General features: G+C 34.3%; 1 long non-coding RNA gene across 3 annotated transcripts in view; it reads right to left on the reverse strand.

The window, feature by feature from the left end:
- Window positions 1-211: 211 nt before the first annotated feature.
- LOC120354155 overlaps window positions 212-13,992 on the reverse strand; it is a 38,707-nt gene continuing 24,926 nt past the window's right edge. Inside the window, exons 4-8 of one of the 3 annotated variants that reach the window (XR_005572850.1) lie at window positions 9,480-9,581; window positions 7,285-7,427; window positions 5,480-5,685; window positions 2,105-3,064; window positions 212-1,973 (exon numbers count right to left, since the gene is read on the reverse strand). This is a non-coding gene — a long non-coding RNA (uncharacterized LOC120354155). The remainder of the gene's footprint in view (window positions 1,974-2,104; window positions 3,065-5,479; window positions 5,686-7,284; window positions 7,428-9,479; window positions 9,582-13,992) is intronic. The other 2 variants (XR_005572847.1, XR_005572849.1) reach the window with 2 other exon arrangements.

Raw genomic sequence — 13,992 nt, forward strand, 5'->3', positions numbered from 1 at the left:
AGACCATCATGAGGGGGGAGGAACACACAAGTAGTCTACGCTAAAAGAGTGTTGCCACACTTATTTGTTGTTGCATCTGTCAGAATATTGAACTTAATTATTGAAACATGTCAATATAATACAAATAGTTATGCCAAAAAAGTGCAAAGAAGAAAATAGGGGTCTGAAGGACAAAATTAATATCAAGATTGATTACTAAAGTGGATTCAGTCAAATGAATGAAGGGAGGGGGAGGGGGAGGGGTTGTGTGAATGGAATGGATTGTAGTGAAGGCAGTTGTGAATAGAAAGGGATTGCCAAAGTGATGATAGCTACAGAAGATTGGAAGATATTGCAGTATGAAACGAGGGGGTGACAATGAGATGAGCAAGTTATCATGATAGTGGAGGATGAGCAAGCTGAAGTAATAGGATGGTAGGGGAATAGCAGACTGGTTATTGTGGATGGAGACAAAAAAATACCAGGATAAGGATACAGAGATAGGAATGATAGCAAGGAATTGTGGAAGGAGACAGAAAATATCAGGATATGGATAAAGGGGTAGGAATAATAGAAGTAAATTGTAGGAAGGGACAAAAAATACCAGGATATGGATGAAGAGGTAGGAATGATAGAAGTAAATTGTGGAAGGAGACAAAAAATACCAGGATATGGATGAAGGGGTGGGAATGATAGAAGTAAATTGTGGGAAGAGACAAAAAATACCAGGATATGGATGATATGGGGGTAGGAATGATAGCAAGGAATTGTGGATCGAGACAAAAAATACCAGGATATGGATGCAGGGGTAGGAATGATAGCAAGGAATTGTGGATAGAGACAAAAAATATCAGGATAAGGATACAGATATAAGAATGATAGCAAGGAATTGTGGATAGAGACAAAAAATATCAGGATAAGGATACAGATATAAGAATGATAGCAAGGAATTGTGGATAGAGACAAAAAATACCAGGATATGGATGGAGGGGTAGTAATGATAGCAAGGAATTGTGGAAGGAGACAGAAAATATCAGGATAAGGATACAGATATAAGAATGATAGCAAAGAATTGTGGATATAGACAAAAAATATCAGGATATGGATAAAGGGGTAGGAATAATAGAAGTAAATTGTAGGAAGGGACAAAAAATACCAGGATATAAATGAAGGGGTAGGAATGATAGCAAGGAATTGTGGAAGGAGACAAAAAATACCAGGATATGGATGAAGGGGTAGGAATGATAGCAAGGAATTGTGGAGGAAGACAAAAATACCAGAAGGATACAGGGATAGGAATGATAGCAAGGAATTGTGGAGGAAGACAAGAAATACCAGGATTTGGATGAAGGGGTAGGAATGATAGCAGTGAATTGTGGAGGAAGATGAAATATATCAGGATAAGGATGCAGAAATGGGAATGATAGTAGGAATAAGGAAAAGGTGGTAAGAATGCCTATGAAATGAAAATGCCAGTTGGAAAAAAATTAAGGAATGAGGAGTGAAAGTAGATTTGGATTTAGAGGAAGTGGAGAGCGAGTGTAGTAGAGGAAGGATGAGTTGAGGTTAAATACTACATGAGAGATGGAGACAGAAGAACTAAGTAGGTAAGGTATTTACACTGGAGAGGATGAGGGAAAGGCAAAGCAGAAAATGAATATGAGGTAAAGGAAGGGATTACATGCACATTTTACAATTGAAAATACACTTTACAAAAATATACAGAAGATATGACAGTTTTTAGAAGTTAGCTAACAATATTTTGAAAGATGCAACAACAACACAAGACACAAGAAAGAAAAATACAGGAGAAAGAAGATGAAGACGATTTCCACCTGAAAAAAGCAAACAGTGTGGCAACACCCAACTAAATATCTAACAATTAAATGAAACTAACATTATATTAGAAGAAAGGGGAATTGAGTAATGGACTGAGAGTCCATTAACAATCTAGCAAAGAATTATGAAAAGGGTCAATCCTAGAACAGAAAGAACTAAAAAACTGAAAATAAAAAATGGAAGGGACATTTCCTAAAAGCTGAGAAGAACAAAAATACCGTGTATCGACATATACTTCGATATTGAATTTGAACTGAAGGTTCGCCTCCAAAGCAAATAAAAAAACCTGAAACTAAAAATGGAAGGGACATTTCCTAAATGCTCAAGAAAACAAAAAATAACCATGTATCGACATATACTTCGATATTGAATTTGAACTGAAGGTTCGCCTCCAAAGCAAATAAATAAAACCTGAAACTAAACAGTGAGAAAATAAAATTGAAATTTCAAAAACAAAACTAAAGGAAAAAGAACTGAAAAGAAACTACTGAAAAGGGGTTGATGGTCTAGGCATGCATCACCAATTTCATACAAGTCGCCCACAACCGAATTGAACAGTTCAACAATACAAATTTAATTACAAAAGTCAGACTTTAGAATTGAACGTATTTACAAATTGAATGTATTTAAAAGAAAAATTGATTCAAAAGAAGAAGCTTCACAAGTTACATCGAAAGATGCCACTTGTAAATAATTATAACTTGTATGAAAATTTAAAATACTGTAAAGACAAATGATTGAAATGATGAAAACTGAAATAAATTGAAAAGCATATGAATAGTATGAGAAGAGAGAATTTGATTGAACTGTTAAAATCGGTTGAGAGCTGACTTTTACCTTTTTGAAGTTCTGTGATGTCCTCACCTCTCCTCCTCCTCTTGCCAGCCAGCATCGATGCCTGAAAAGCACTCCCCCCCCCCAAAAAAAAGACACACCCCATGCTCATTTATTTCAGAACAAGCAAAAGCTAAAAAACATGACAACATGCAAAAGCTGAAAAACATAACACAACAACAAAACATTTCAATGTCCTTGGTGTGAGTGGAACCAGATTAGAGTCTATTCATTCTCACACTCAACTTTTTCACTTGAAATCAATCATTGCACTAAATTAGAGTCTCGTCATTTTGCACTTGTCACTTTGTTTCAATATTTTGTAATCTGCTTCTTCTTGATATCCTCCATCTCTCTTCTTCTGTGGAGCTGGTCATTCTCCTCTGGTGTGTCTGTCCCTCTCTTCTGTGTCCTATAGAGAAAGAATGCAAAATAATTATTATAAAATCAATGACACATAAAATCATTGTGCAGTAAGACTTGGCAAGATTTAATAAATCTGTGTGGTAACCACCAGCAAAGCCAAGTGTCATTGACCTTCAGGGCCACGCCACATGAAGCGTTTTTTTCAGGCGTCGAGTCGGCAGGACGCTCTTTGATTGGATGATTTTCAAACTTCAACCCAATCAGCCAATCGGCGAGCTTCCTGCCCGACACATCTGAAAAAACGCTTCATGTGGTTTGGCCCTAACCACAAGTACCTAAGTCCAAGCCAACTTTATAGATAGCACTATAGGACGACCCCTATTTGTGCAAAGCCTGAAAAAACTTTCAACTGATGAAATTTTTCAAAGTTTTTCGATTTGAATATTATCAAGCTATCAAAATGAAAATGTTTTCTCAGGAAAACATTTTTTCCTCCACCTACTGTCTAAAGTACTTACTTTACTCCCTGAAACATAATACTAAAGTGTCACTTTTTCGCCCTCGGTAGTAAAAAACAGAAAAACTCCCTAGGGAGGAAAAGTGACTCCATTTAAATAACATGGGAAGCATCTCTATTTCAAAAACTCACATTGTAATAGGTTAGAAGGTCTAAGCTCAGATGAGAAAGCATAATAGAGGTGTCTGTCATTGAGTCAACTGAATTCAATACCACAACAAGAAATTTGATCAACTCATGAAATATATGTTTGTAGGCCTATGATATTATATTCTTAATATTAGTAGACGATAAAAATTTATACAATTTTTAAAATATTTTATTCTATTCAAAATACCAGTCAACATATATTTTTGAAATGCAATTCAAATCTGAAACGCGGTATCTGGAGTCAGCCATTTTTGGTAGCCGCTCAGCTGATATAATTGTTACAACTTTAGCCAATAGATAGCGCAATTGGCAGTGCCAATCAGCCGACCGGTTTTTAGGTTTTAGATTTTAGGTTATGTTGTTAGGAAACATTGTCACCAATACGTAAGTTATTAAAATAATTTTATTTGCAGTTCTATAAAAAAAGTAGATGGAGGAAAAATGTTGTGTAAATCACGAGCGAAAAATACTTTTTCTCCCTCAGGAAAATTGTTGCCCTCGGCTTTGCCTCAGGCTTCAAACTTTTTCCCACAGGGAGAAAAAGTCGTACTTTTCACTCTAGATATACAAATAACTATTTCCCGATCATTACTTTTTGAGATATCAGCGCGCAAAGTTTTAATTTTTGGGACATTTCAAATTCGGTAAGAGATAAATCCATGCGATTTAGAGGATGAATTCTTCATGATATTGTGTTTGACGCATCATCACGTCTCAACTACTCAACTGATCAACTTGAAATTTTGCATATACATTCTTAATTAACCGAGGATGGTTATAGGCCTATTTTCAATTCTTCAACATTTCATCATGTCTAGTTTTGAAATAGATCCTCGCGGAGCACGGGTTACCAGCTAGAATTACATAAATGAACAGCAAACTGAGATATATACTCTTCAATGTTTGATTCCATTACGAACTGCTTGTTAAATAATAACTTTGAACAATTAATTACGACATAGCAGTCAGGTACCTGACTGGCTATGTCGTAACTAATTGTTCAAAGTTATTATGAGATATACTCTTGAAAAAAAATATTGATAGCATGATAATACCACAAACTGCAAGATCAGTAAGAGCCGGTTGCACAAAGGCCGGTCAAATTTAAACTGTGATTAATTCCACGACACCAATCAGAGAAGGCCTTTTTCTTTTTGATAAGTCGGCTTTTTTGATTGGTTCTCTTGGAATTAATCACAGTTAAAATTTAACCGGCTTTAGTGCAACCGGCACTAATAGTTGAAAATACAGAATCGAGCGTCCGCCTAAAATATCACAAAGAATCTATAGTGAGGTCCACGTTATAATGGCAGTGGAAAAAGATAAAAGAAAAACGTTGCCGAACCTCTGTCTTATCAATGCCTTCTATAGACGGTAGCTGATACAGGTTCATTGATGTAATATTAACAGTTCATTCTCGTTTAAAAAAATCAATTATATTTTATCAAGCAAGAAATTATATTTTACAACAATTTCATAATGAATCTTCATAATATTATTAAAATGAAATATTTTGTTAACTAATTATTAATTCTACATTGTTAAAAGACAATCTGGCAACAGAGCAAAGCGAGAAAGAGATAACTCTTATCAGTTTATTGAATGATAGAAAAAGATAGCAATACCATTGCTAATCAAACACTGCCATAATATTATAACGTGGACCTCACTATAGAACAATAATAACCACAACATGATACAGTATCAACACAATATGATACAGTATCAACTCAACTTGATACACAAGTTAGTTATAACAACAATATCTGACAAAAAATTATAAAGATGACTCACCGCGCAATCCAGATGTATGGAGACTGCAACAGGGGGGTGACAACTCACTTCGCTCGGCGACACACAGTGATGATCTCAGGTGGTGACAACTCATTTCGCTCGGCAACACATCAGTGATGATCTCGGGTGGTGAGAGCTCACTTCGCTCGGTCAAATGTTCCGGTGAAGATCTAAAGCTCCTTTCTTGTTCTCTCTCACTCTGCTCACTGCAAAAGACATAACACATTAGCAACCAATCATAAATACTGTATAATAGTATAGAGAAACAATAGCGTAAGTAGATATCCCATGGTATAGGGAATTTATGTCGCAACTTTTACTGTTATCTCAAGCCGATTACTGTCGACTATGGTCAATTTTTACTGTTTTATTGGGAGTGTAAGAGTGTATGAACGGCACAATATGAGAGACTACCAGCGTCACACAGCTGCATAGGAAAGAACTACGTGAACTATCGGCTTGGGATAACAGCAAAAGTTGCGACATAAACGCCCTATACCATGGGATATCTACTTACGCTATTGTTTCTCTATGATAATAGTCAACTGAACTTTGTAAAATATTTTCATGATATTTTGTTTGTACTATTCGAACAATTTTGTAGTAGCTGTCAGGTTTAGGCTTAAATCCATCACAGATTCGACTATTCTCAGCTCGTTGCCAAGTTGAATCAACTAATAAATAGATAAAAGTTTATTTATGAATCGTAGGCCACTTGCAGTAATAATAATATCGAGTGACCTGGCTGGCTCAGGTCTGATGTCAGAGTTTTCAGGTCGCAACTGATCAATTTCAGGGCCTCCCACATCACCAAACGACTACTTTTTAAGCAGCCGGGACCGACGGCTTAACTTTGCAATAATGATTGTTGGGTATTCAGTGCCGATTGCACAACAGTCGGTTAAATTTTAATCGTGATCAATTCCACGAGAACCAACCAGAGTAGCCGTATTATCAAACAGGCTTTCTCTGATTGGTTCTTGTGAAATTAATCACGGTTAAAATTTAATCGACTGTTGTGCAACCGGCACTTAGCATTGTTTTGCACAAACACAAGTACATAAATAAAATTATCTTCAAAACGTGGGGCTCAACCATTTATAACAATCATATAAACCAAACAGTTGAAATTTCACAATTTGTTTATATCATAACACATTTATCTCGTATTATGAGAATCCTACAAATTCTAGATCCCGAGGAGTAATAAATCATACAAGAAAAATCCAAAGCAGGAACAATCAAAATGTGGATGGTCTGAAAGACATAACATTTGAAAAATCATGAATTCTATCAAAACATTGAAATAATGGATATTAACGACTGTTGATTCAAATGAATGTAATGTGTAAAGGTGCGTACAGATATACGCACCGCGAACATGAACAATTCACTTTTAATCAGCTGATATCTGTATTTTTACAGAAACGGTAAGACACAGATATAAAAAGCTTGGCATCAGCTGATGAAAAGTGAATTGCTCATGTTCGCGGCGCGTATATCTGTACGCACCTTTAGGCTAGGTGCACACCATTTAGTCAAGACAATACGGTTAAAATTTAACCGGCTTTTGTGCAACTGGGCCTCAAAGATGTATTCAAAACTCAACAGCACTGAATAACGCTTGAAAACAAGTTACAAGATTGACATACTTGAAGGCTGTAATCAATATTAATGCTGACATTCTGCAGTGAATCTACACACTACAAAAACCGGCAAAAGCTGTCATTGAAATAAAACATTGGTCAACTAAAAATGATACAGCTAAATGGAGAAATAGTTGAATAAGTTTTGAAAAGACTGACCTGCGTTGAAATATGTTGTCCGTCCATGAGATAAGTTAACAGCTTAGGAGATCAATCATATAATCACCATGCCAACATCATAGGCTTCTTCAATATATTGCATAACTCGTCTCATGTATCTCCTCCAAAAATTTGGTCCATACCTAAAAAAAAAAACCAAATGAAACAAACATTTCAGAAAATTTTCTATACTACTTGACACTCAACTTCCTGATCTATAGTGAGGTCCACGTTATAATGGCAGTATTTGATTAACATTGGTGTTGCTATCCTTGTCTATCATTCCACAAAGCAGATAGCGCTATCCTCTTCTGTATTAAATTATGGTGTTGTTGTATCAAGTTGAAATGATACTGTATCATGTTGTGGTTGTTCTTGTTTTGTAGTAAGGTCCACGTTATAATGACAGTGAATGAAGATAGAAGAACAGCGTCACCGATTGCCTGCCTTAATTATATTTCTAAATTGTTAAAAAACAGATTTGGTAACGTTATGGAGCTAGAAAGGGATAGCGCTATCAGGTTTGTAGAATGATAGACACGGATAGCAACACCAATGTTAATTAGGTGCTGCCATTATAACGTGGACCTCACTATAGAACAAGAACAACCACAACAAGATACAGTATCAACACAAAACAGTATCACCACACATGATACAGTATCAACACAATATGATACAGTATCATCTCAACTTGATACACAACACTATGTTATGATACATTCGCTATCAGCTTTGTCGAATGATAGACAAGGGTAGCAACACCAATGTTAATCAAATACTGCCATTATAACGTGGACCTCACTATAGAACAAGAACAACCACAACATGATACAGTATCATTTCAACTTGATACACAACACTATGTTATGATACATTCGCTATCAGCTTTGTCGAATGATAGACAAGGGTAGCAACACCAATGTTAATCAAATACTGCCATTATAACGTGGACCTCACTATAGAACAAGAACAACCACAACATGATACAGTATCATCTCAACTTGATACACAACACTATGTTATGATACATTCGCTATCAGCTTTGTCGAATGATAGACAAGGATAGCAAAACCTATGTTAATCAAATACTGTCATTATAACGTGGACCTCACTAGAACAAGAACAACCACAACATGATACAGTATCATTTCAATTTGATACACAACACTATGATTTGATACATTCGCTATCAGCTTTGTCGAATGATAGACAAGGATAGCAACACCAATGTTAATCAAATATTATAACGTGGACCTTGCTATAGAATTGAATATCGATAAATATTTTCAAACCTCCAATAAATATTCATTTGCCGACAGAAAAATGTGGAGGCAAACAGGAGCATAATGGTTCTATTGAATGAAAAATACTAAGAAATTGTCAAAAACCACAGATTTATTGATACTTAGAAAGAACGGTTTCGGTTATTACACCATTGTCAATCTCTGATAACCTGATCTGAATAAAAACCGAAACCGGTCTTTCTAAGTATCAATAAATCTGTGGTTTTTGAAAATTTCTCAAGTCTTTTTCATTTAATATGAATAATTACCACAATATCAACTTCTCAACTACACAAAAAACATAATGGTTCTACCTTATTGTTGAGTAAACTATAATAACACTAAAACCTAATTTTTATGCTGTGAGTGATAAAATCATGATAATTAATCAAGATAATAAAAAAAACTGATCTCATAGATCAAAACAAGACAGTGACAATATTCATCTTTTAAGATAATTTGAAAGTTGGTAGAGCTGACCAAAAATCGGTCACCCGTCCAACGACAGCACCGAGCGCCCGTCAAACTTACTCGTACTAACACAACAAAAATGGCATAGAAAAACCATGACACATCACAACACTCACAACATCACAACAATCACATCAGTAATTATTTTTTGATTATTCTTCAATTAAATAACATATAAAGTGTGATTATTAGCTGCACAGGGATAGTTATCTTATGATATATCTCAGCATTGTTTCATTATTCTGCATTGAAACTAAATAGCACATTTGAAAGGACTGACATCAACACATAACCGCACTTTGTTGAGCTACAAGGCCTACTGCTACATCCCTCAAACATTTTCATACAATGATATAATAAATTTTAATCAATTCCAGACAATATATAACACAGAATCAGTAGTGAAAATAAGTAATTAAAATGAGTTATAAGCCTCACCTTTCAAGTGCCATACTTGAAAGCTGTGGTCGATGACAGGAGTGAATCAGTATAGTCTACCAAGCTCCATTCGATGCGTTGCTAACTGGGTTCGGTTCACACCTAAAACACAACAACAAAAAACACACATTGAAATTTTCGAAAATTCCCAATCGCATATGAAATTATTAAGCCAGCAATAAATCATTAAGAAATACTTGTCCAGATACGATTCACATTATTTATGACATTTGAAATATTGAATGAAAAAGACTAAGAAATAGTCAAAAAACCACTGATTTATTGATAATTAGAAAGACCGGTTTCGGTTATTACACCATTGTGAATCTCTGATAAACTAAAACTGTTTTAGTTACTGTTTAGTTGGTTAACTTAAACCAGTTTTAGTTTATCAGAGATTGACAATGGTGTAATAACCGAAACCGGTCTTTCTAATTATCAATAAATCAGTGGTTTTCTGACAATTTCTTAGTCTTTTTCATTCAATATGAATAATTACCACAATATCAACTTCTCAACTACACAAAAAAAAACAAACATTTGAAATAGTTTATTTGGCGTTCTTGGGTGAGGATGATACTGACAGGATTCAAAGACTTATGCGCGGGTTAAACAGAACAGAACAGTTTCAAGTGCATTCCGAACCAAAGTAATTTGATAGTGAGTTATTACTGGCCAACTAACAGATGGTAAAATAAGAGTAACAAGCGATTTTACTTCAATAAATGAATAAATAAAAAAAAAAATTTGTTAGAATATTATTTGTTAAAATAATAATAAAAATTCAGAAATAGGCCTGCAATCTTTCATAGATAGGTGCTTTACGATTTGAAGAATACGACACTGTAGTTGATCTCCTCTTGTTTGCAACTTGATTGTCATTATCCTCCTAAAGGTTGCACAAGTCCAAGATTCGTGTGGGCTCACCCGTTAACACTGGAAATTTGAAATTAAATAATTCTAGTCCTCTCATGCTATAGTCAAAAACCTCGTTATGATGGCAGTATTCGATTGACATGGACTTTTTTATCCTTGTCTATCATTCGACATAGCATATAGCGCTATCCTTTTCTACCTCCGCAACGTTTCCAGATAGTTTTTCAACATTGTAGGAATACAATATTAATTAACAAAATGTGCAATCTTAATTCTGAAAATGTATTATTTAATCATTAAAAAATATTTTTTCTTGACGAAAAAATTATAATTAATAATTATTCCAAACAGGAATGAACAGTTCATATCACATCAGATATACCGATATCGACAAAGGCAGTGACAAGGCAGAGAATCAGCAAAGCTGGTTTTTTATCTTTCTCCACTGACATTATAACGTGGACCTTACTATACAATAAAATCACTTATGCTAAATTCCCATATTATATCAGTATTAGGCCTATACACGATATAATGGCAGTGTTGAAATATAAGGTAACAACGTTGCCGATCCTCTGTCTTGTCAATGCCTGCTATAGACGGTAGGTAGCTGATACATGTTTATTGATGTAATATTAACTGGTCATTCTCGTTTGAAATTAACAATTATAGGAAATTATATTTTTCAATTTCATAATAAATTTTCATAATGAAGATGAAATAATTAGATACTAATTCTACATTGTTAAAAGACGATCTCAAAACAGAGCAGAGCGAAAAAGAGATAGCACTATCCGCTTTGTTGAATGATAGACAAGAATAGCTGGACCATTGATAATCTAACACTGCCATTATAACGTGGACCTCACTATACAACCATCCTCGGTAAATAAAGAATCTCTATTCTACCACTTCCTTTCCTGTCTATCAACTCATATTCCTCTCTCTTTTTTCTTATTTTGTAATCTTAATTAATTATATTTCTACACTTATGAAGAACTATCTGGCAACATTGAAGAGCTAGAAAAGGATATCCCTATCTGCTTTGTGTAATGATAGACAAGGATAGCAACACCAATGTTAATCAAATACTGCCATTATAACGTGGACCTCACTATAGCGATTAGTGTTCGACATAACGACAAATATGATTCAGTATCAACACACATGATACAGTATCATCTGTTCAGTTAAAATATTCTTCACATTAGTTCTAATAGGGAATATTCCCACTCGGCCGTAAGAACTACAATTTTATTTTTATTTTTTTAATTCACAGAACCAGACACGGAAACTGATTTGAAAAGTGGACATTAAATTACAAGAATTATCTATATATATAAAAGCGAAATGGCACTCACTCACTCACTCACTCACTCGCATAACTAAAAATCTACCGGACCAAAAACATTCAAATTTGGTAGGTATGTTCAGTTAGCCCTTTAGAGGCGCACTAAGAAATCTTTTGGCAATATTTTAACTCTAAGGGTTGTTTTTAAGGGTTTAAAGTTCGTCTTTTAGCATGTATATTCTTCTTCTCCCAATCTCTTAATTATAATTGAAAATTTCCATATCATATGTTACTATAGAACTATAATCTAGATAGAGTACCTCTTCGAAACAGTTGTTAACTGGCAACTAAATTAATAATTTTGTCAGGTTGGCATTAAGTTGAGTTGACTTTGTTAGGTTGGCACCAAGTTGAAGATTTAAATGCATTTATCGCGGAAAAATTGATTGGGCACTGCTACTTCAATCCTGGGAATTACTAGCCGTCAGGCTCGCTTCGCTCGCCATATCCGTTTAGCCAGACGTTTAGTCTGGACCCCCGACTGGATTGTTCTAACATATGATAAAAATGCTCAAATGAAAAATGCAGGCGAGCGAAGCGAGCCTGCTGATCTCATTCCTGGACGATCCAGTCGGGGGTCCAGGGGGCGGAGCCCCCTGGCTAGACGGATATGGCGAGCGAAGCGAGCCTGACGGCTAGTTATGTATATGAATAAATTGAGAAAGACAAATGTCTAATGTGGAGATCCTGCAAAGGCTTGCGTACGGGAATATGCCCACCGTATCAAATTAATCAGAAAACAACAAAATTTAAAATGTACTATAAATAATTCGTAATAGAATCAGACAGAACTATGCTTTTATTTGAATCTATACACTTACTATTAAATATTGAAAACAAAAAACTGATATAAAACTAAACTGAGGTAATGTCTCACAAACAGCCTAGTATCATAATTGAAAAACATAATTAGAAACGGAATTACAAGAAATATTTACCCGAAAATCAACAATCAACATTATGTGCCGGTTGCACAAAGCCGATTAAATTTTAACCGTGATTAAATCCACGAAAGCCAACCAGAGAAGCAGCCGTCTTTTCAAAAAAGCCTTCTCTGATTGGTTCTCATGAAATTAATCACTGGTTAAAATTTAACCAACTGTTATGCAACCGGGCATCATCAATATTAAATCAATAATGAAAATATACGAGCGATACTTGTATATTCGTAAAAAAACTAAATAAAACCTATATACAGTATTAGAATCAGATAATGTAATGATTATTCAAATAACTATTATTTTTAAATCTCAAAATTAATCACGGTTAAAATTTAACCGGCTTTTGTGCAACCGGGCCTATCAATATAAATCAATAATGATAGTATAGAAGTGATAGGCCTACTTGTATTATCGTAAAACAGCAAAATAAAACCTATACAGTATTAGAATCAGATAATGTAATGATTATTCAAATAATTATTATTTTTTAATCTCAAAATTAATCATTAAAATTTAACCGGCTTTTATGCAACTGTGCCTAATTAATATGAAAACAATAGAGAATATATATTTGTGCGATACATATATTATCGTAAAACAATGAGAAATAATTCTATACAGTGCTAACTACTATTATTTTTCAATCTCAACCCTTAAGAGCCTTGAAAAACACGGTATCAAATTTTAAAACCGGCTAGAGCCTATACAAGATACATCGCTAGAAAGCTTTATGAAATAGAATCGAAATATCCGGACGAAATTGCTCGCAACGCATAAAAAATAATACAAGAAATAAACCAAGAATTAAATTCACATAGAAAGATACATGTCAAAAATAATAGCTTGAAACCTATTTATAATATAGGATTATCGTAAAACCACGAAATAAAACCTCTACGGTGTTAGAATCATATCATGTTATAATAATTATTCAAATGACTATCATTTTCCAATCTCAACCAGTAAGAGCCTTGAAAAACACGGTATCAAATTTTAAAACCGGCTTGTGTCTATACAAGATACATAGATACAAAGCTTTATGAAGTAGAATCGAAATATCTGACCAAAATTGTTTGCAACGCAGAAAGAATAAGAATAACACCTGAGATGACATAAGAAGTAGTCAAAACCAAACTCACAACACTATTAATCTATCATTGAAATTCTATCAATTTATTCAACTCACTTCAATCGGTTAAAAAAACTAATAAATAGCACTTTAATCTTCAAATGATAATTGTTACATAATAATTATAATTATTAACTTGAAACCTATTAATATTATAGGAAGATGGAATTCACAAACCTGAAATGACACGACAAATCTTCAAAACCAAACGCACAA

Source organism: Nilaparvata lugens, chromosome 14 (assembly GCF_014356525.2).
Source record: "Nilaparvata lugens isolate BPH chromosome 14, ASM1435652v1, whole genome shotgun sequence".
NCBI lineage: Eukaryota > Metazoa > Arthropoda > Insecta > Hemiptera > Delphacidae > Nilaparvata > Nilaparvata lugens.